The sequence below is a fragment of the Pongo abelii genome, chromosome 11 (genome assembly GCF_028885655.2).
Source record: "Pongo abelii isolate AG06213 chromosome 11, NHGRI_mPonAbe1-v2.0_pri, whole genome shotgun sequence".
NCBI lineage: Eukaryota > Metazoa > Chordata > Mammalia > Primates > Hominidae > Pongo > Pongo abelii.
This window is the reverse complement of record NC_071996.2, coordinates 132263296-132287301: the sequence shown is the minus strand read 5'-3', so window position 1 is coordinate 132287301 and position 24006 is coordinate 132263296. Positions and strand designations below refer to the sequence as shown.

Genomic DNA, 24006 nt, shown 5'->3' with positions numbered 1-24006 from the left:
CTAGTAGTTTTATAGTTTTGGGTCTTATGTTTAAGTATGTAATCCATTTTGAATTGACTTTGTATGTGGTGAGAGAGTCCTATCTCAGGGATATGTCAGGGGTACAATTTCATTCTTCTGTGTATGGTTATCCAGTTTTTCCCACACCATTTATTGAAGAGGGTGTCCCTTCCTCAATATACGTTTTTGGAAGATTTGTTGAAGATCAGGTGTCTGTAAATATGTGAATTTATTTCTGGGTTCTAGGTTCTGTTCCATTGGCCTATGTGTCTTTTTTTTTTAATACCAATATCATGCTATTTTGGTTACTATAGCCTTGTAATGTATTTTTTAAAGTCAGGTAGTGTGGTGCCTCCAGCTTTGTTCTTTTCCTATAGGACTACTTTGGCTACTTGTGCTCTTTTTTGGTTCTATATTAATTTTAGAATTGTTTTGTCTATTTCTATAAAAATAACATTAGCATTTTGATAGGGAATTGCACGTAATTTGTTGATTGCTTTGGGCAATATGGTCATTTTAGCAATGTTATTAATAATTCTTCCAATCCATGACTATGGGATATCTTTTCATTGGTTTGTGTCCTCTTCAATTTCTTTCATCAGTTTTTATAGTCTTCCTTGTAGAGATCTTTTACCTCCTTGGTTAAATTTATTCCTAGGTATTTCTTTCTGGTAGCAATTGTAAAGAGGATTGCCTTCTTTATTTCTTTTTCAGTGATTTTATTATTGAAGTATAGAAATGCTACTAATTTTGTGATTTTGTATCCTACAACTTTACAGAATTTGTTCATTGATCTAAGAGATTTTTGGTGGAGTTTTTTGTTTTTTTAATATATAAGATTATGTTGTCTATGAAGAAGCGCAATTTGGCTTTTATTATTTGTTTCTTGCCTGATGGCTTTGGCTATAACTTCCAATACTATGTTAAATCGGAGTAGTCAAAGTGGACATTCTCGTCTTGTTTCACTTCTTAGAGAAAAGGCTTTCAACTTTTCCCCATTCACTGTGATGTTCACTGTGGGTTTGTCATATATAGCCTTTATTATTGTGAGGTGTGATCCTTCTGTGCCTAGATTATTGAGAGTTTTTATCATGAAGGTGTACTGAATTTTGTCAAATGCTTTTTCTGCACCCATTGAGATAATCATATGGTTTTTGTCCTTCATTCTGTTGATGTGATGTATCACGTTTATTGATTATATATGTTGAACCATTTTTGCATCCCTGGTATAAATACCACTTGATCACAGTGTATTATATTTTTGATGAGCTGTTGGATTTAGTTTGCTAGTATTCTGTTGAGTATTTTTGTGTCCATGTTCATTAGGGATATTGTTCTGTAGGCTTCTTTTTTTATTGTGTCTTTGTCTGGTTTTGATATCAGGGTAATCTCAGCTTTTTAGAATGTGAATTCTGTCCTCTTTAGTTTTTGGAATAGTTTGAGGATAAATGGTATTAGTTCTTTACATATTTGGTAGAATTCAACAGTGAATCCATTCAGTCCTGTACTTTTCTTTGTTGGGAGACTTTTTATTACTGATTCAATCTTGTTTCATGTTATTGATCTGTTCAGATTTTCTATATCTTAATGATTCAACTTTGGTAGGTTGTATGTTTCCAGGAATTTATCATTGCCTCCAGGTTTTCCAGTTTGTTAGTGTATAGTTGTTCAAAATAGCCTCTGATAATCTTCTCTTTTTCTGTAGGATCATTTGAAATGTCACCTTGATTTTATTTGTGCCTTATCTCTTCCTGTCTTGGTTAGTCTAGCAGTTTATCAATTTTGTTTATCTTTTTGAAAAACCAGCTTTTCATTTTGTCGATCCTTTGTATTGTCTCTTTTAGTCCCTATTTCCTTTAGTTCTGCCCTGATCTTTATTATTTCTCTTCTTCCACTAATTTGAGGTTAGGATTGTTTTTGCTTTTCTTGTTCCTTGAGGAGCATAATTAGATTGTTTATTTTACATCTTTCTATTTTTCAATGTAGGCATTATTGCTAAAAGTTCTCTCTTAACACTACTATTACTGAATCCCACAAGTTTTAGTATATTGTGTTTCCAGTTTAATTTGTTTCAATAAATTCTCGATATCCATATTTGATTTTTATTTTTGTTTGTGTTTTTTGAGGTGGAATCTCGCTCTGTCATTCAGGCTGGAGTACAGTGGTGCAATCTCAGCCCACTGAAACCTCCTCCTCCAGGGTTCAAATGATTCTCCTGTCTCAGCCTTCTGAGTAGCTGGGATTATAGGCGTGCACCACCACGTGCAGCTAATTTTTGTGTTTTTAGTAGAGACAGGGTTTCACCATGTTGGCCAGGGTGGTCTCGAACTCCTGACCTCAGGTGATCCACCTGCCTCTGCCTCCAAAAGTGCTGGGATTACAGGCATGAGCCACCGCACTCAGCCTCAGTATCTGTCTTAATTCCTTCACTGACTCAATGGTTATTCAGAATCATATTGTTTAATTTCCATGTATTTGTATAGCTTCGAAAGTTTCTGTTGGTATTGATTTCTAGTTTTATTCCATTGCGGCCTGAGAAGATACTTGCCCTGATTTCAATTTTTAAAAAACTTTTTCTTTGGGAGGCCGAGGCGGGCGGATCACGAAGTCAGGAGATTGAGACCATCCTGGCTAACATGGTGAAACCCCGTCTCTAATAAAAAAAAAAAAATACAAAAAATTAGCCGGGCATAGTGGCAGGCGCTTGTAGTCCCAGCTACTCGGGAGGCTGAGGCAGGAGAATGGCGTGAACTCGGGAGGCGGAGCTTGCAGTGAGCGGAGAGCGCGCCACTGCACTCCAGCCTGGGCGACAGAGTGAGACTCCGTCTCAAAAAAAAAAAAAAAAAACTTTTTAAGTCTTTGTGGCCTAACATGCTCAATCACGGACAGTGTCCCATGTGCTTACAAGAAGAATGTGTATTCTGTAGTTGTTGAATAAAATACTATTTAAATATCTATTAGGTCCATTTGGTCTAAAGGCCAGTTTAATTCCCCTATTTTTTTGTTGATTTTCCATTTTGATGATTTGGCTAATGCTAAGAGTGCAGTGTAGAAGACATTCAATATTACTGTGTTGGAGTCTATCTCTTTATTTAGATTTAGTAATATTTGCTTTACGAATCTGGGTGCTCCAGTATTGGGTGCATATACATTTAGAATTATATGCTCTTGCTGAATTGACCCTTTATTATTATATAATGACCTTCTCTGTCTTCTTATTTTTTCACTGTTTCTTACTTAAAGTTAGTTTTATCTAATATGATTATAGCTACTCCTGCTCACTTTTGATTTCCATTTGCAGGGAAGACTATTTTGGAGCTTTAAGATTTAATGACAATACCGCTGGATTTTGGACTTGCACGGCGTCTTTAGCCCCTTTCTTTTGGCTCATTTCTTCCATTTGGAATGGGAGCTGCCCACTGCCTATACTCCCACTGTATCTAGGAAGTAACTAACTTGCTTTCGATTTTAAAGGGTCTTAGGCCAAAGCGACTTGGACTGGGATGAGACTTTGAACTGTGGACTTTTGAGTTAATGCTGAAATGAGTTAAGACTTTGGGAGACTGTTTGGAAGGTATGATTGGTTTTGAAATTTGAGAAGACATGAGATTTGGGAGAGACCAAGGCCAGAATGATATGGTTTGACTCTGTGTCCCCACCTAAATCTCGTCTCTAATTGTAATCCCCATGTGTGAAGGGAGGGAAGTGGTTGTATCATGGGGGCAGTTTCCCCCATGCTGTTCTCATGATAGTGAGTTCTCACAAGATCTGATGGTTTTATCAGTGGCTGAGAGTTTCTCCTTCACACTCTCTTCTCTCTTACCTGCCGCCATGTATGATGTGCTTGCTTTCCCTTCACCTTCCTCCACCATTGTAAGTTCCCTGAGCTTGTGGAATCGTGAGTCAATTGAACCTCTTTCCTTATAAATTATCAGTCTCAGGGAAGTTCTTTATAGCAGCTGTGAAAACGGACTAATACATCTTGTGATGGTTCTCTGCACCAGTAGATTCATGCCACTAATCCTTTGGATGCATATAACAAAGGCCAAGGAATGTTTATTCCTTTCAACTCCAGGGCATGAGGTTTCACTTGTACTTGTCTGAGAGGAACCTTGTTGTGTTTCTGCCACCAGGAATCATGTAGGAACAATTCTAGTCACTTAAATCTAAGCCCTTTTACTTTCCTCTGCTCCTTCTTTGCCAAAAGTACCTGCTTTGTCTGGGTGACTTTGAAGGTTGGATAAGCCTTCCTCTTTTTCAGGAGATTTTCTGGAACAAACGGGATTTTTCTTTGTTCTTGATCTGCCATCTTTCTAGTGTTGCAGCTACTGATCTTAAATTAATTTTATTTTATTTTATTTGGAGACGGAGTTTTGCTCTTGTTTCCCAGGCTGGAGTGCAATGGTGCAATCTCGGCTCACTGCAACCTCTGCCTCCTGGCTTCAAGCAATTCTCCTGTCTCAGCCTCCTGGCTTCAAGCAATTCTCCTGTCTCAGCCTCTTGAGTAGCTGAGATTACACATGCCTGCCATCATGTCCGGCTAATTTTTGTATTTTTCGTAGAGATAGGGTTTCACTATGTTGGTCAGTCTGGTCTCAAACTCTTGATCTCAGGTGATCCACCCACTTCAGCCTCCCAAAGTGCTGGGATTACAGGTGTGAGCCACCACGTCCAGCCTGGTCTTAAGTTTATTACACTTCAGTTTTCATGGTTTCTCAACACTTCAGTTTTCATGGTTTCTCATAAGTTGCCAATTAACTTTTCCCAGGTTTTGTGTCTATTATTTGGGTGATTTCCTCAACAGCATAAGTGGATAATGTTGACATTTATAAGTCTTTGATCAAGAAGCAATAGCCATATTTAGGTCAGATATACTATTTTCTATAAAAGTACAACTGTAAAACTTTAAAAATTACCTAGATAGTAAATGATTGTTTTGGAAAATCAAAAAATACAGACGAGTAGAGAAAAACTCACCCATAATTCCATCCCATAAAGGTAATCATTTTTAATAATTTGCTTTGTACCTTTTAGTTTGTATACATGTTCATGTTAATTTTCAATCAATGCAACAGAATAGATTTACTATTTACTATAAAATGCTTTAAAATGGCCCTCAAGTTAGAGTGTGATTTAAAGAAATACCTAGGCACAAATTGCTATTGTATCACTAAACACTAAAGCCATCTATTATCAATTAAGACTTCATTAAGCCTTTCTACTTTAAACATTTTAAATGTCAGAGTTCTTGAATGCAAATACTTAAGCATAAAGGTATTATATTGGAAAACTATTAGAAACCAGAACCAGATTTGAAAAATGATCAAGAACCAAGGGAAGTTTGTGGGCAGGTTGCTGCAAGGTCATGCATAGGAACACACTGGTATGGATGCCCAGCCACCGACACTGCATACAAGATACCATCAGGTGACCATCACACCTGCTGCCACAATATAAGGCCTCCATTATCACTGTTTCTGCTGTCAGTGAACAACAGATGCCACCAGACTGGCCCAAGAAAAGGTCCCATCACATTCAAAGTGGATACTTCAGAATATTCCAGAATCACTTCAGGATGTGAAGAATCTACTAGAATGATCTCAATATATCTTAATATAATAATCTCAATAATCTCAAATATTCTCAATAATCTCAAATAATCTCAATATATCTTTAGAACTAGACAGAAAGTTATTAAATTATAAAATCCAAAGAAATACAACACCATTTATCAAAGTTAGCTATGGTCTTAGTGGAGTTTTCAGATTTTCACTAGTAGATGGAAGAATTAGGTAATCCTAAATTTTAAATTTGGGGACATGGACAATGTGGGCTAGGAGAGCTCAAATAATTAAATATTTATGTTTTCTTCATTAGATTGTAAGAGTTACCATAGTATTTGAGACTTTTCAGTTACTCTGAAAATAGTAGTTTAAATAGAAAATCAAGAATACTAGATTTATCAATTCAATTAAAATTATTTCAAGGAACATGATGGATCACATAGATAAGACCAGATAGTTACCAAAGCCTTCCCTAAACATGATTGTCTTTAAGATTTGGGCATAGCAACTCCAAAAAAGAACTTAGCAATGTTTGGAAGAAAAAATACCCTGTGCATTTAAAGCCCCAGGCCTCAAACTCAGTTGAAATCTCTAGTTAGTAAATAAGCCCAGTTAGCAGCATTAGTGCTCCTTTAGGGCACAAGTATCTTTTAACCCTGGAAAGATTTAATGTGTTATGAAAACATTTGAAGAAGTCAAAATTATAATATTACCATTTTTGTGTTAAGGAGGATTCTGTGTGATTTAGCATGTTAAGTATTTTTAACATCATAGATAATTTGCTAGAATAGAATAAGATAACATTGTTCAATTGGGTAATTTACTTGGTTGAAATTTTAAGTGGAAATTTACTATTGATATTGGATGTTAATTTAAGATTCATCATCTTAAGAAAAAGAATGGCTCCAAACTTGATCTGAGGCAGAACTTTGTGGTATAATGTGATTGTGAGCCTCTTCTAGGAGATCATTATTAACATACATAATAAAATGCTTGAACAATTTTCTCAGACATTAATTAGCTTAAGAGCATCTTCTAATACCCTAGCTGACATTATGCCCTGTGAAATGCCTCAGGACCTTCAATCAGTCCTCCAATGTCGTCCCAACAAGAATTTTAGAAATACAGTATAAATGTTTATTTAACAACTTTTCTCCCATAAAATGCCTCTATCAAGGCAAACTCTTTGAATTACTTAAAATGCCTATTGCCTTGGAGCAAGACTTTGACCTGGGCTCTAAATCAATTCATCTGAGAAGTTATTTTAATAACGTTTATGTTTAATTCATTAGATGGTAAAAGTGACCATAGTATTTCAGACTTTTCAGTTACTCAGAAAATAGTATTTAAATAGAAAATCAAGAACACTAAATGTATCAATTTAATTTAAATTGTTTCGAGGAACATGGTGAATTGCATAGATAAGACCAAATAGTTACCACAGCTCCCCTAGAGATTATTGCCAAAACTTTAATTTATAAATAATAAAACTTAAAATTGAAATCTGAAGTTTAAAGATGAATAGGTTTTTGGAGTTGGAGTTTTAATAATTAAATATTCTTTTCTAAAAGGTTGTCTTCTGAATAACTTTTCTGCGCACAAAAGCCTCCTTCAAGGGAATCGAAAATGCTCACATTGATCCCACCAAAATTTGCATAATGAGAGATTCCACAAACATAGGGAGGGAGCTTAGATACTGAGAGGGCAAAAATAATAACCAATGACTGTAATGAGAGTTTTTTTTTTTTCTTCAAGAATGCCACTGCAGCTTTTTAAAAATGCTATGGAAAGCTTATTCATTTCTTCAATATTTTTCAACCATTGCCCAGAATAGAATTATGAAACAAATCCTTTCTTAAAATTTGTTCTTAAATCTCTCTGCTATAACCTAGGTCCTCCAAGGAGAAATTAATGTAATCAGCTTTATGTCTCTGCCCTGTAGTTTTTATTTTTGTTTTTGTTTTTTAGAGATGGGTTCTTTCTCATCACCCAGGCTAGAGTGCAGTAGTGCAATCACAGCTCACTGTAGCCTCAAACCCCTGGGCTTAAATGCTCCTCCCACCTCAGCCTTTAGAATCAGAAAGTACAGGCTTGCACCACCATGCCCAGCTAATTTTTAATTTTTTGTAGAGACCCGGTCTTGCCATGTTGCCTAAGCCAGTTTCAAACTCCTAGCCTCAAGTGATCCTCTCTCCTCGGCTTCTGAATTTTTCTTTGTTTTTTTTTTTAATGTTTGCTCTTTTCCTCCTGTATGGAAGTACAAACAAAAGTTTCAAAAACGAAGGCATGTGCCGCACTTGTGTCTTCAGTTTAAGCATCTCAGAGTGTTAAACTGCAATTCCCGCAAACGTAGGGAACACATTTTTGTTTATTTTTTCTTCTCATCATGATCCCAGAATCTATGACATTAAAGTCACTCAGTAAATACTTGCTGAATAATTGAATTACACTAAGAATAGCTTATTAAAAGTTTCACTTAGTAGCTTCATTCCTCTGATTTGCACTACTCTATTTTTTTTTTTTTTTTGAGACGGAGTCTCACTGTGTGGCCCAGGCTGGAGTGCAGTGGCATGATCTCGGCTCACTGCAAGCTCCGCCTCCCAGGTTCACACCATTCTCCTGCCTCAGCCTCCCAAGTAGCTGGGACTACAGGTGCCCACCACCACGCCCAGCTAATTTTTTGTATTTTTAGTAGAGACCGGGTTTCACTGTTGTTAGCCAGGACGGTCTCGATCTCCTGACCTCGTGATCCACCTGCCTCGGCCTCCCAAAATGCTGGGATTACAGGCGTGAGCCACCGCGCCCAGCCGCACTCATCTGTTTTTCACTGTCACCTGGTTTAGTACCTTATTTCTGTCTGTGGTTCACCTTAGAGACAGGCAACACCTAAATTCACCACTGGGCTATAGACTGACCTGTAGAATTGGATTATTTATTAGAGTCCAAGGGACAAAACTGACCTCAGCTTGGCATCAGGACAAAACTGGAGAGGTTTCAAGCGAGATTCAGTACCTGAGTCAATGGCCAGGTTTGGTATTTAGAGGGATTCAGGTGAGGAACGGGTAGAGGTTGGGACAGAGTTCTGGGCTGGAAGCAAGAATCTGCAGATTCAAGATTTCAGGGAGCAATGGTTTGGGGTTCCCTCAGGCCAGAAGAATTGACAGAGGATGGTTATAAAGATGGGCTTGGATGAGATCAGCATCTGGGGCAAATAAATTGCATGTTCACACAAATGCATCATTGATGCCTAATAGTTGATGCTAGGCGTGAACTGTCTACTTTCCACTCTGGTGTTAAACAAGATTTCTGCCTGTTGAGGGCATTTTCTAGAGAGCAGGTGTAAATAACCCCAGGGAAGAAGGCAGCCCTCTGTGTTTCAGCTCACTCCCAGGATCCCACAGTGCTTCCTGCTGGAGAACAAGAAGAAAGATGATAAGATGGAGCATACCTTGATGCCTATTGTAATGCACTTTGAAACACACTGCAGGGTGTGGCACAGGGAAGGATATCAAACGAATACACCCCAGTGGTTAAAAAAGACCAAGTAAATAAAATGAAAACTGCCAACTTTCAGTCTTTTAAATGAATTACTCTCTTGACTTTTTATTACTTAGTTAACATGGAATCAAAGCTACATTCACAACTCTTGTATTATTAATTTTCTGGAAAGAAACGAAAGTGAGTTACTGACTCTAATTGTGTTTGGCACACACATTGACATATGAGGCTGGCTACATAACTTGTAAGGTATAGAGCAAAGTAAAAATATGGGAGCCCTTTGTTCCAACACCTAATGACAAAGGAGTCATGAATGCACTAACATAGAAAGCTTTTTCATTTCTTCCATGGTTTCTCTCTTGACTTGTCCTGATGTTTTCATTTGCTATTTAATATCATTCACAGTAAAACAAACATTAAATTAAAGTATGAATTTTTCAGTTTATAATGTGCAAAGCCATTTTTAGATGCATATTTAACTCATATGTGGAATCATCAAAGTTACATAATCTGCATTTTCAGCTTGTACATGCACACATATTTTATTCTTACCAGAACGGTGGAAATGCTGCTCAAAACTAACTCAACTATTTTTATATTTCTTGGTATGCTTGCATCCTACCAATAGTCTCTACCTTTGGTTTACAGATGAACAAATGACAGAAAAAAAAAAAAAAACTGAAGGGTGCCTTATCTTTCTCTTTTCTTCTATTTCATTATTTTCAATATAAGCAGTTAGAAAATAACATGGATATGATGGGATTCCTTGCTCCTCTGTGTATCTTAGAATGCTACCGCCTTCTTTATGGAAACAAAAGAAGTTTATGTTTGGACTTGAACAGAAAGTGTGGCTTTAGAACTATCAGTGCTTCTGTGTCCTCAGTCCTAGATGGAGCCACTTGCTTTGTACTCTGAACAAAGTTGTGCAGTGAACTCCCACACACTTGAGTTCACTGGAAGGAACTCTGTGCTCAGGGGGTGTTACAAATGCTTATATGTCAACGGGGTATCAAGGGTTCATGGGCATGCACATTGAGTGTGTCTCTTCTGACCACCTGTGTGCTCTATTACCCACCAGATTTAACTTATAAAACACAGGTTCAAATATAAAATTATTAAGAATTTCAAGATCATAACAACAGTATATTAAACAAAACACAGAGTCCTTCTGTGCAACTACACAGCTTGCACAACTGTGAAACCAACTGGGATGTGAGATTTGGAAGATAAGTGAGAATTTTACATTAAAGAAGCAGTAGCAGTAAAGGGTTAGGACTTAGGAAGGTAGTTTTTTAATATTTTGCAAACCTCAGAAGGTTTGCAAAATATAACACTTTTATGCATGGAGAAATGTACTGTCATCTTCAATAAGTAGAGGTGAGAAGGAAAAATAGCTTTCTTCAGTAAACACTAGCATCTCTCTCTTTACTTATCATCTTAGAGGAAAATTAATAGTGATTCTTCATGGTGTTATTGAATTTTTAGATGAGAGTTCCAAAAAAAACTTTGACTTCAGAATAGCACAGATGTAGATACTTTGAAATATCTGAATTTAAAATATGTAATTGAAGACAGAATAAAAGTAGATTGCAGTGTAAACACTTACATTTAAAAAGTAAATTTTTTCGGTGGCTCCCGCCTGTAATCCCAGCACTTTGGAAGGCTGAGGCAGGCAGATCACCTGAGGTCAGGAGTTCGAAACCAGCTTGGCCAACATGGCAAAACCCCATCTCTACTAAAAATAAAAAAATTAGCTGGGCGTGGTGGTGGGCATCTATAATCCCAGCTACTTGGGAGGCTGAGGTAGAAGAATTGCTTAAACCCGGGAGGTGGAGGTTGCAGTAAGCCGAGATCGTGCCACTGCACTCCAGCCTGGGTGACAGAGTGAGACTCCATCTCAAAAAAAAAAAAAAAAAAAAAAGTGAATTTTTTAAATTTTGTGGCAGAGAGAACTCGCTTTTTCTTTGAAACAATGTGATAAATAATTGGATCCATAGGTTAGTCTAAAATAACAATACCTGGTTTTTTTGCTTAGAGTATAATCTAGAAAGTGCCAGAACCTGACATGTTATTTTTTAAAATAAGAAATGCATTTTCAGATTTTAGGAACACATTTCTGTCCAAAGGAGGAAAAATGGCCTTCCCTGAGTTCTATGGTAGTGGAAGTGGCAGGTAGGAACTTCTGATTCTAAAATGTGTGTTGGCAACTGTGGGCATAAATCCAGGGAGATGGTGGAAAACCTAGATGGTTCTGGTACTGTTAACTTTCTACTTTTATAGAAGTGAGGTGTCTGTGGGAGAAAGACGCTGCTTGTCTGTAAATACTTAGGAGAAGATAGCTTTAGAACTGCTTTGCAGAATACTGAATGGACATTTCTTTAATGTACATCCGAAGATGAGTTTCCTCTCCATATGTACCCCTCTCTGAGTAGAAAGATTTACATTTCTCATGCTGTTATAGCAATATAATTTAGAAAATCAGTTGCCCTGTGATTGTTGGAGAAGCTCAAATATTATGACTTGGTGAGAAAACTATAAATATTTTTTTAAAAAGAAACAGATTCAACAACTATATTTCCAATAAAACAAGACAATAAAAATAAGAAATGAGAAAATGGCAATTAAATGTATCAGATGCTTGACCTATCAATACTCAGAACATTAATTAATATTAATAATAATGGCTAATATATATGTAGTGTTTACTCACCACACATAGGGTCTGCACTTTATATTAATTAATATAATCTTCTCATCAATTTTTGATGTGCATATTATTTTATAAAACATTTAAAAAATGAATTAACAGTGTCACAAAGATGAAAAGTAACAAGACTAAGAAGCTTCTAAGTGGTGAAGGTAAAATCCAAACTTATGTCTGACTCTAGGGCACCATGTCCCAACAAATTTTTATATTCTTATTTTTGACATGGTTTCTACATAGTAGATATTCAAAATTGTTCTGCTTTGCTGATATTTATTAAGAAAGTTATTATTTTAATTCTAAATTGAGATATGACTCAAAAGTATTGGATGAGGATGTGTGTTCACTTAAAAATGAAATTTACTAACATGTCATCAATAACTGTAAAACACTTCATATCCACACAATAGAATTTGAAATATTTGAAAAAGGTAAAAATTTTGGCTTGATAGGAAATAACAGATTAAAATGCTATTTATATCAAATTAAAATAATTTAATCCTCCCCTCTCTCACTTTAAAGCTTTTGTAAAAACAAAGAAAAAACATTACATTAGTTGAAATTTTAACTGCATATCTTATGTCATCCAAAGGGAAATATGAATAAATTTATAAAGTATCATACATAAATAAATATTTTTCATAGGTTTCCAAATAGCTTGCAAACTCCATGCCTTAAAAAAAGTAAGGCCGGGCGCAGTGGCTCACACCTGTAATCCCAGCACTTTGGGAGGCCGAGGCGGGTGGATCATGAGGTCAGGAGCTCGAGACTATCCTGGCTAACACGATGAAACCCTGTCTCTACTAAAAATACAAAAAATTAGCCAGGCGTGGTGGCGGGTGCCTGTAGTCCCAGCTACTTGGGAGGCTGAGGCAGGAGAATGGCATGAACCCGGGAGGCGGAGCTTGCAGTGAGCTGAGATTGTGTCACTGCACTCCAGCCTGGGCAACAGAGCGAGACTCCGTCTCAAAAAAAAAAAAAAAAGTATACCCAGTACCAAGCAAAATGTTTGATATGTAGTATATGTCTAAAAAAACTGTTTATGCATTAAATTAATTAATCATTAGATACTAATTATAATGCATACTAATTGATAGAAAGAAATGTAATGAAGCTTACATTGAAATACTTTTATTACTCTTTTATTACTACTTGTGGCCAGCTAGAAGAGAAAATAAATAAAAATATCAAATTTATTTCAGTAAGAATTTGAAATGAAGAAAGAACAATACAAGCTGCAGACCACATAAAAGTGAGTACTTGAAAGAATTAAGATTTTAAAATATAGAAATACAAGAATATTTAATGAAATGTAAATGAGTTTCTTTTGGTTGTGATAAACACTGTGGGAATATGTATTGAGATTTAGAGCAGCTTATTCCAAAGTAAATACAGTCATGCAGTTGTTTTACTAAGGGAAAATGGTTTTCTCACAGTAAAAGTCATCCTTTATAATTATGGTGTGGAGAATAAGGGTGGTATACTGATGTTTTTAAAACATAGAACACATGGACACAGGAAGAGGATCATCACACTCTGGGGACTGTTGTGGGGTGGGGGGAGGGGGGAGGGATAGCATTGGGAGATATACCTAATGCTAGATGACGGGTTAGTGGGTGCAGTGCACCAGCATGGCACATGTATACATATGCAACTAACCTGCACATTGCGCACATGTACCCTAAAACCTAAAGTATAATAATAATAATAAAAATAAATAAATAAATAAACACGGAGAAAAAAAAAAGAACCCTAAAAAACAAACAAACAAACAAACAAACAAACAAAAACATCACAGGGTATTTTCCCTGTCTGTGCCAAGGACAATTACACTCTCTTCTACTCAATGAAAGAGATTCACTGGCAGAGAAAGATAACTTGATGTTATCTGAGTATCGTAGATAATGAATTAACTGTCTTCTCTGGTGTTTCAAAGTGGATATAATGACAGTTTGTTACTTTTGATGGTAAAATATATAATATTCTGGAGCACAAATAATGTTCAAATTATAAAAAGGCTGTTTAAAACTTGCTGTAATATTTAAAATTAAATTATGTTTCACTGGTGTTATTTTTAAGTTTTTCACTAGATGTAAGAGATATACTTGTGTACATATCAATATCATGTTTCAATATACAAAAAAACTTTTCATCAAAAAACACTAATATGTTTTATGTATATCAAATGCCATATATATGCCACTTCTCCTTTTTTGTGTTCTTTTATGGTTCATATTTATGTTCACAAAAGTAACATTTTATTTATTGCCATTTATAGAATTTTATGTCTAGCATATTAGAAAAAATTCTAGTTTCTAGTTAGAAAACTACTATAAGCTTTTACTTTTATATTTCAGGTCTTTCTAGTTTTTTACCACCATATCTCACTCTGTCTCACCTGTCTCTACCATAATTAATGACCTGAAAGCTTTTAATTAGAAACAAATCTCCCACTTCCCTCTCCCTATGACCTTCCTCAGTTCTATGGAGAAACATTCTCCCTTTCAAAAACCTACAACGGTGTAAGTGTATCCTAGATTCTGGGAGATCAGCTTTGAATTCTAGAATTTTTGTTTCACTTTAGTTAGCTTGGGGTCTTACAGAGTGGGAAAGGTTATTTGCAAATCTTACTCACAGTGGTCCCTGAAATCAAAACAAGCTTAATATTTAGAAGAAAAAAATGACGTAAAACTAGGAACGTGAAATGAGAATGAAAACTTACTGGAGTGTCCTATGGAAATACCCAGAATTACACCAATTCAAAATGCTTTCCAAGTTCATTAAGAATGTGTGCATTCAAAATCTGGCATGACATGTACTATAACATATTTGCAAGTTCCAATGATATTTTTATAAAAAAAATTTGTTGGGGTGGGGTTCTCAACTTGTATAAGCAATAGAGTAAGAATTTCTCACATCTTGGATGGTAGTTTCTTTTGCTGTGCAGAAGCTCTTTAGTTTAATTAGATCCCATTTGTCAGTTTTGGCTTTTGTTGCCATTGCTTTCAGTGTTTTAGACATGAAGTCCTTGCCCATGCCTATGTCCTGAATGGTATTGTCTAGGTTTTCTTCTAGGGATTTTTATGGTTTTAGGTCTAACATTTAAGTCTTTAATCCATCTTGAATTAATTTTTCTATAAGTTGTAAGGAAGGGATCCAGTTTCAGTTTTCTACATATGGCTAGCCAGTTTTCCCAGCACCATTTATTAAATAGGGAATCCTTTCCCCATTTCTTGTTTTTGTCAGGTTTGTCAAAGATCAGATAGTTGTAGATATGTGGCATTATTTCTGAGGGCTCTGTTCTGTTCCATTGTTCTATATCTCTGTTTTGGTACCAGTACCATAGTGTTTTGGTTACAGTGGCCTTGTAGTATAGTTTGAAGTCAGGTAGCATGATACCTCCAGTTTTGTTCTTTTGGCTTAGGATTGACTTGGCAATGTGGGCTCTTTTTTGGTTCCATATGAGCTTTAAAGTAGTTTTTTCCAATTCTGTGAAGAAAGTCATTGGTAGCTTGATTGGGATGGCATTGAATCTATAAATTACCTTGGGCAGTATGGCCATTTTCACGATATTGATTCTTTCTATCCATGAGCATGGAATGTTCTTCCATTTGTTCATATCCTCTTTTATTTCATTGAGCAGTGGTTTGTAGTTCTCCTTGAAGAGGTCCTTCACGTCCCTTGTAAGTTGGATTCCTAGGTATTTCATTCTCTTTGAAGCAATTGTGAATGGTAGTTTACTCATGATTTGGCTCTCTGTTTGTTATTGGTGTATAAGAATGCTTGTGATTTTTGCATCAGAGTGAACAGGCAACCTACAGAATGGGAGAAAATTTTTGCAATCTATTCATCTGACAAACGGCTAATATCCAGAATCTACAATGAACTCAAACAAATTTACAAGAAAAAAACCAAACAACCCCATCAAAAAGTGGGCAAATGATATGAACAGACACTTCTCAAAAGAAGACATTTATGCAGCCAAAAGACACATGAAAAAATGCTCATCATCACTGGCCATCAGAGAAATGCAAATCAAAACCACAATGAGATACCATCTCACACCAGTTGGAATGGTGATCATTCAAAAGTCAGGAAACAACAGGTGCTGGAGAGGATGTGGAGAAATAGGAACACTTTTACACTGTTGGTGGGACTGTAAACTAGTTCAACCATTGTGGAAGTCAGTGTGGCGATTCCTCAGGGATCTAGAACTAGAAATACCATTTGACCCAGCCATCCCATTACTGGATATATACCCAAAGGATTATAAAACATGCTGCTATAAAGATACTTGCACATGTATGTTTACTGTGGCACTATTCACAATAGCAAAGACTTGGAACCAACCCAAATGTCCATCAATGATAGACTGGATTAAGAAAATGTGGCACATATACACCATGGAATACTATGCAGCCATAAAAAATGATGAGTTCATGTCCTTTGTAGGGACATGGATGAAGCTGGAAACCATCATTCTCAGCAAACTATGGCAAGGACAAGAAACCAAACACCGCATGTTCTCACTCATAGGTGGGAATTAAACAATAAGAACACATGGACAGAGGAAGGGGAACATCACCCACCAGGGCCTGTGGTGGGGTTGGGGGAGGGGGAAGGGATAGCATTAGGAGACATACCTAATGTTAAATGACGAGTTAATGGGTGCAGCACAACACGGCACATGTATACATATGTAACAAACCTGCACGTTGTGCACATGTACCCTAAAACTTACAGTATAATAAAAAAAGGATTTCTCATATCTCCAGTATGCAATCTCTCCAATCCAAGAGTTATCCAAAATATTTAGGTAAGTAAATTTCTTCAAGAAATACATAGCAAAAATGTCAACCTGTACTACAATCAAGCAAAAGTCCTAAGAAAGATGAAATCACAGGACCATCATTTTTTCATGAGAACCAAACTGCAGAATTAATCCTATACTCCAAGGAGGAACCAGGGAGTATCTAGAGCACTGAGATCTCTGCTCATGGGTTGCTTTCAAGAAAATAAACATTTATACTTCTGGCTCCAAAATGGTGGCATAGAAACAAACCGGCTTCACTACCCACACCCTGCCACAGAAAAGCTGAAATAAATATACAGCTCCAAGATTGTCACCAGAAATGTCCCAGAACTCAATACGAAGATGAGACAGTACCCAGGGCCAAAGAGAAATGAAAAAACTGAGCAGAGAGTAAGAGAGTAGGACTTCCACATCCATGACATCGCCCCTAGTATCCTGCCTGATACCAAGCACATGGAAAATTTTTCCCCAAGTAGACAGTTTCTACACCAGAAAAAGTGAGATCAAGGTGGACAACTAGCTTTCCCACCACTTCTAATTCCGTGGTAAGAGCTCTGTTTCTGTCTTAACCCACAGGAAACATCACAAGTGCCCAAAGGGAGAAATATCCCTGAGGACAGGCAGAAAAAAAAGAGGGAAGCAAGACTACTATCTTATCTCTGGAAAGTCTTTTTTGTAACTCGGCCATAAGAGATGCTTAATCAGAGTGGCTGTATGGCAGCACCATGCTCTAGGAAGTTCATCCCACAGGTCCTCTGGGCACAAACCCCTATCCAACCATTGCACACTGCAGAAATATCCCCTTTGGGGAAAGAAAAGAAAAGAAAAGAAAAGAAAAGAAAAGAAAGAAAGAAAGAAAGAAAGAGAGAGAGAGAGAAAGGAAGGAAGGAAGGAAGGAAGGAAAGGAAGGAATGAAAGAAAGAAAGAAAGAAAGAAAGAAAGAAAGAAAGAAGGAAGGAAGGAAAGAAAGAAAGAAAGGAGGGAAGGAAGGAAGGAAAGAGGGAGAGAAAAAGAAAGAAAGAAAGAAAGAAAGAAAGAAGGAAGGAAGGAAAGAAAGAAAGAAAGGAGGGAAGGAAGGAAGGAAAGAGGGAGAGAAAAAGAAAGAAAGAAAGAAGAAAAGAAAGAGAGAGAGAAAGAAGAAGGAAGGAAGGGAGAGAGAGAAATAAAGGTCATTCAAGTTGGAATGCAAGAAGTCAAACTAGCTTTGTTTGCAGATGACATAATCTTATGCTTAGAAAAACCTAGAGACTCCACCAAAAAACTATTAGAATTAATAAAAGAATTCAGCAATTTGCAGGATACAAAATCAACACACAAAAATTAGTAGCATTTTATACACCAATAGTAAATAATCTGAAAAAAGAAATTGAGAAAGCAATCCCACTTATAATAGCTACAAAGAATATAAAATACCTAGGAATCAATTTAACCAAAGAAGTGAAATATTTATATAAAGAAAACTATAAAATAATGATGACAAAAAATTGAAAAGTCCCCAAATGGAAAGATATTTTATACTCATGGATTAAAAGAAGTAATATTGTCAAAATGACAATAGTGCCAAAAATAATTTACAGATTCAGTGCAATCCTTATAAAAAATACCAATGACATTTTTCACAGAAATAGAATTTTAAAATCCTAAAATTTATGTGGGACCACAAAAGACACTGAATAGCCAAAGTACTCCTGAGCAAAATTAACAAAGCTGAAGGCACCACACTACCTGACTTCAACATTTACTACAAAGCTACAGTAACCAGATCAGCCTGGTGTTTGCATAAAAACAGACACATAAACCAATGGAACAGAACAGAGAGCCCAGTTATAAGTCCACACATTTAGGGCCAACTTATCTTCAAGAAAGGTGCCATGAGCATACAAAGAGGAAGGGACAGTCTTCAATAAATAGTGCTGGGAAAACTAACTCACTATATACCGAAGAATGAAATTAGACCTCTCTCTCTTGCCATACACAAAAATCAAATCATAGACTTAAGTTTATGACCTAAAACTATGAAAACTACTGGAAGAAAACATTGGGGAAATGCTCCAGGACTTTGCTTTGGGCAAAGATTTTTTTGTGTAAGATTTCAAATGCACAGCCAACCAAAGCAAACAACAGACAAGTGGGATTACATCAAGTGGAAAGCTTCTGCACAGTAAAGAAAATAATCAATAAAGCGAAGAGAAATCCACGGAATGGGAGAAAATTTTTGTGAACTATCCATCTGACAAGAGATGAAGAACCAGAATATATAAGGAGCTCAAACAACTCAGCAGCAAAAATCTCAAGGAATCCAATTAAAAATGGGCAAAATATCTGAATAGATATTTCTCAAAAGAAGAAATACAGATAACCAACAAGTATATAAAAATAATCAGAGAAATGTAAATTAAAACTACAATAAGATATCATCTCACATCAGTTACAATGGCTCTTATCAAAAAGACAGTCAATAACAGATGCTGGCAAGGGTGCAGAGAAAGGGGAATCCTTATACACAGTTGGTGGGAATGTAAGTTGGTAAAGCCACTATGGAGAACAGTATGGAAGTTCTGCAAAAAAACTAAAGATAGAACTACCATATGATCTAGCAATTCCACTACTGAGGATATATTCCAAAGAAAGGACATCAACATATCGAAAAGACATTTGCACTTACATGTTTATTGTAGCACTATTCACAGTAGCCAAAATATGAATCAACTTAAGTGCCTATCAACAGAATAATGGATAAAGAAAATGTGGTATAATATACAATGGGATATTATTTAGCCATAAAAAGTAATGAAATTTTGTCATTTTCAGCAACATGAATAGAACTGGAGGTCATTTTGATAACTGAAATAAACCAAGTATAGAGAGACAAATGTCACATGTTCTCACTCATATACGGGAGTTAAAAAAAGAAAAAGTGAATCTCATGAAGATAGAGATTAGATTGCTGGTTACCAGAACCTGGGAAGGATGGGGATAAGAGGGATAAAGAGAAGTTGATTAATGGGTATAAATATATGGTTCGATAGATCAGTAGGATGACAATTGTTTACAGTAATCTAGTCTATATTTCAAAATAGCTAAAAAAGAAAATTCAAGTGATGCTAGCATTAAAAAGATAAATATTTCGGGTGATATAGCAAGTACATTGACTTGATCTTTACAAATTCTATAAATGTATCAAATTACAACATATACTCTAAAAAACTTCAAACTAAAATCTGAAAAGATATTTATTCATAATTTTATAATTTTTAAGCTAAATTTAAGTTTAATTTCTGGTTTCTATAACAAAAATAACAGCAAAAGGGGTTCAATGGGAACTGTAAATAGCTTAGTTCAATGGGAACTATAAATAGCTTAGTTCAAGGGGAACTACATTAATTAGGAGTCAAAAAGTTGTGGAAGTAGAGATGGGCAAGGTCTTTGATGCCAGCAGCAGGACATTTAACCCTATCCTGTTCTCAAGTCATGTGAAACCACCTTCCTTTCACATCCACAGTGATTAATTGTAAATAAATTTGGTTTCCTAGACAATATAAAATTTCCATTTTTACTAATTATTTTATTTCTTCTATTTTCTTGGTAAAGAAATTTTAAAAAAAAGTACCATCTCATAGTGGAATATGCAATATACTGCAAAATTATGATATGAGATTAGGGTCTCTAATTTATGTTTGACATAAATCCTGACATTTTGTAGTGAAAGAGAGGGATATATTATATTTTTCCAGTTAATTCTGGCCTAAATGTGGGTAGGAAATTAAAATACATCACCCCAAAGTACGTTTCTTTGGTATATTTTGAGATGGTTATTCACAGAAACTGCAGACACAGAATTAGCTCTGAAAAGCTGTCCTTTTATAAAATAAATTTACACCTATAAAGAAAATCTGTTAGTGAAGTAAACAGCTAATGCAAACTGGCTTTCTGTTAGGCTCCCCTTATCTGCAATTTATTTTTCTTTGTAACACACACGATTTCCATCCTGCTAAATTTTGTAGCATAGAACTTACCTTCTCATTCACTATCCTAACCCCATTGTCCAGAAGAGAAGGCAGAACAGAATGGAAACCATGCAACAAGTATCTGTTGAATGAATGAAATACAGAAACACGAAAAGTATGGAAAAACTCTATATGCTATTCACTGGATAGTTCCTTATTGCTATGAAACCGCTTTAGCTACCACTTGAGTTCTCAAGTCACTAAAACATCCATAATATTTCAGAAAGACAAAAACATATATAGGAGCAAAGATAATTTTTCTTTCTCTCCTTCTGAATGTTTGATAATTTGAGTCTATAAAACATATTGGCAATGGACAGATTAACAGAAGGAAAGCCATGCAAATTTAGTATGTGCATATGAGCACAAGAGCCATACAAAACACGGGATTCAAAGAAGGGCCTAAAGTTGTTAAACTGTAGAGAAAGAGACAGGCTTTGGGGGTTGCTGGGGGAAGGTGGGAACAAGCTTGGGAGGCTGAGGAGAGAAAATGCAATGAGAATAAAGGTTATTTTCTGTTATGCAGATAAAGTATCTCAAGCAATAGCTTTTAGAAGAATATATGATATTCTGTGGCAATCTCTGGGTTGGGGAGGAGGGACTCGACATGATCTTTCCTAGATCCAGACAAGGGAGATAACCTACTTAAAATACAAGATTAATGTTTTAAATTTAGTTGGAACAGAGTTCATTTTTAGTTATGGCTAAGTAGCTGAATTAAACCAAGATTCCTAATGATATCTTTACAAAATGTGGACATAATAGAAAAAAACAACTTTTGAAGGCTCTCATGAATAATCATGGTAAATAAGAACTGAATGAATGGTAGACTGTAAAAGTAGGAGAGCATAAGATATGAGCTCCACATTTTCCCATCTTTTCCCTGAGAGTATTTTCTAGTTCACGACAGCAAGGGGAGATGGAATCCAAGCTGAAAATAGTCTGACTGGACTGAGGAGACATAAGACATAGGTTGGACTTTCAGAGTATCCAAATTTTAAGGAACGAAGTCATGGATAGGAGGGTCTGGAGGGATGGGACAGTGAAGACCAACTATATCAGCCAAAAAATTATTTTAAGCTAAAGATGGACTCCTAAGATATGCATATTAAAAGAGTAAGACTCCAAGAAACGCAATAGAAAGCAAAACTTGGAAAGCCACAGAGCTAAGCAGAAATTTTACTAACTGCCTGATGGTAGGGAATGAGAATTTAAGTCCATTTAACATGATGGTATCTTAGTCGGCTTGGGCTGCCATACAAAATACCATACAGTAGGTGGCTTGAACAACATAAATTTACTTTCTCACAGTTCCAGAGGCTGGAAGTCTAAGATCAGGGTGCCAACATGGTCAGGTTTCAGTGAGCTCTCTTTCTGACTTGAAGATTTCTGCCTTCTCTGTGTTCCTACACGACAAAGAGGAACAGAGAGAGAGTAAGCTCTCTGGTGTCTCTTCTTAGAAAGGCATTAATCCCATCGTGAGGTTCTTATCTTCACGGCCTCATGTAAACATCATTACTTCCCAAAGGCTCCATCTCCAAGTACTATCACATTGGGGGTTACACTTCCAACAGGAATTTGTGTAGAGGGGCTGCACAATGTACTCCATAGCAATGGATCTTAGTTTCTCACTGCTACTGTAAAAAATTACCACAAATGTAGAGGTGTAACAGATTAAAAATCGTCTTTTAGTTCTGGAGGTCAGAGGTCTAAAATGGGTTTCACTGAACTAAACTCAAGTTATCAGAAGGGCAGCATTTCTTACTGGAGGCTCTAGGGAAAAATCCATCTTCCTGCATTTTCCATTTTCTAAAGGCTGTCTGCATTATTCAAAACCATCAATACCCAGTCAAATCTTTCCCATGCTTCTCTCCATCTCTGTGGTTCCCTGTTTCCTGCTTCTCTCTTCTACTTGGAACCCCTGTGGTTTCACATAGCTCACCCAGTTAATTTAAGATAATCTTTCCATCTTGAGGTCAGCCTATTAACAGACTTAATTTCATCTGCAAACGTAATTTTCTCTTGCAATGTAACCTAAAGTATTCATAACTCCTTAGGGCATGGGTATATTTGGGGCGCCATTATTCTGCCCCCCATATGTATCCAATATTCTGTTTGGTAAACAATTCAAGTTTTCTCTTGAGCCCTCAGAAGGGCCATACCCTAAGAAAAAGTAAAAACTGAAACAGCCTATTCTTACCCACACCTAAAACTAAACTTTCACAGGATCAAGTTGATTTACTAGACTTATATTTACCATTCAACAGAAAATGAAGCATTTTTGAAGGAATCACTATAATTTTTACTTGTTATTTCCAGCATCTAAAAAATATGAAATATGCTAAAATACAGAACAACGAACTGGAGACAAAACAGAAGTAAATAGAAACAGATCCATGTATGGTTTAGATATTGAAGTTTTCAGATAGTATATTTAAAATAATTTGGATTAACCTGTCAAGAAAATGGAAGAAAATATGAAGAATTGCAGGAGAGACTCAGAATCCATCAAAAATTTCAAATGGAAATTTGAGAACTGATAAAAACAAGACTAAAACTAAGAATGTGTTAGATGGTTAGATAAATGTGTTAGATAATGAAGAATCATAAAGAGTAGGGAAAGGACTAGTGAACTTGAGGACATGGCTGCAGAAAGGATGCATGGTGGATTAGATCAAGGAAACATGCTACATATACACCATGGAATATTACATAGCCATATAAAATAATGGAAAATATGTCCTCTGAAGCAACATGGATGGAGCTGGAGGCTATAATCCTAAGCAAACTAACACAGGACCAGAAAACAAAATACTATACATGTTCTCACCTATAAGTGGGAGCTTAATATTGAGCACACATGGATGTAAACATGGAAACAATAGACACTGTGGACTACTAGAAGTAGGGGGAATGGAGGGGAAATCTGTTGAAAAACTATCTGTTGGGTACTATGCTCACTACCTCAGTGTAATATACCCATGTAACAAGCCTGCACATGCACCCCTAGTGTATATGAAAAGTTGAAATGTTAAGAAAAAAGCATATAGACACATCTGGGACAAAATGAAAATGTCTAATAGATAATAAGGATTCTGTGAGAGAATGAATAGAATTAGTATTTGAATTAGGAAAAATGGCAAATAAAATACATAGAAAGTAAATGGAAAGTGATAATAAATATAAGCAAAAATTAAAGACAATGCAAGCACACAATAGCAAAAGAAATATTTTTTAAAGATTAATAAATTTGTTAAATCTCTAGCAAGACTTATCAAGAAAAGAGGAGGTCACAAATTAGCCATATCACATACATTGCAAGCTAATTAAAATTTTTTTTGGTTCATTGGTTGACTATTATAAAATAAACCATCTCAAAACTCAGTGGCTTAAACTAATATTTCTTTATTTTCTTTCCCA

The 24006-nt window shown here is 36.0% G+C and overlaps 1 long non-coding RNA gene across 2 annotated transcripts in view; it reads left to right on the top strand.

The window, feature by feature from the left end:
- The window catches only part of LOC129058153 (uncharacterized), a 159064-nt gene that overhangs the window by 12585 nt on the left and 122473 nt on the right, over positions 1–24006 (top strand). For both annotated transcript variants that reach the window (XR_008523052.1, XR_008523053.1), the window contains exon 2: positions 12969–13018. This is a non-coding gene — a long non-coding RNA (uncharacterized LOC129058153). The remainder of the gene's footprint in view (positions 1–12968; positions 13019–24006) is intronic.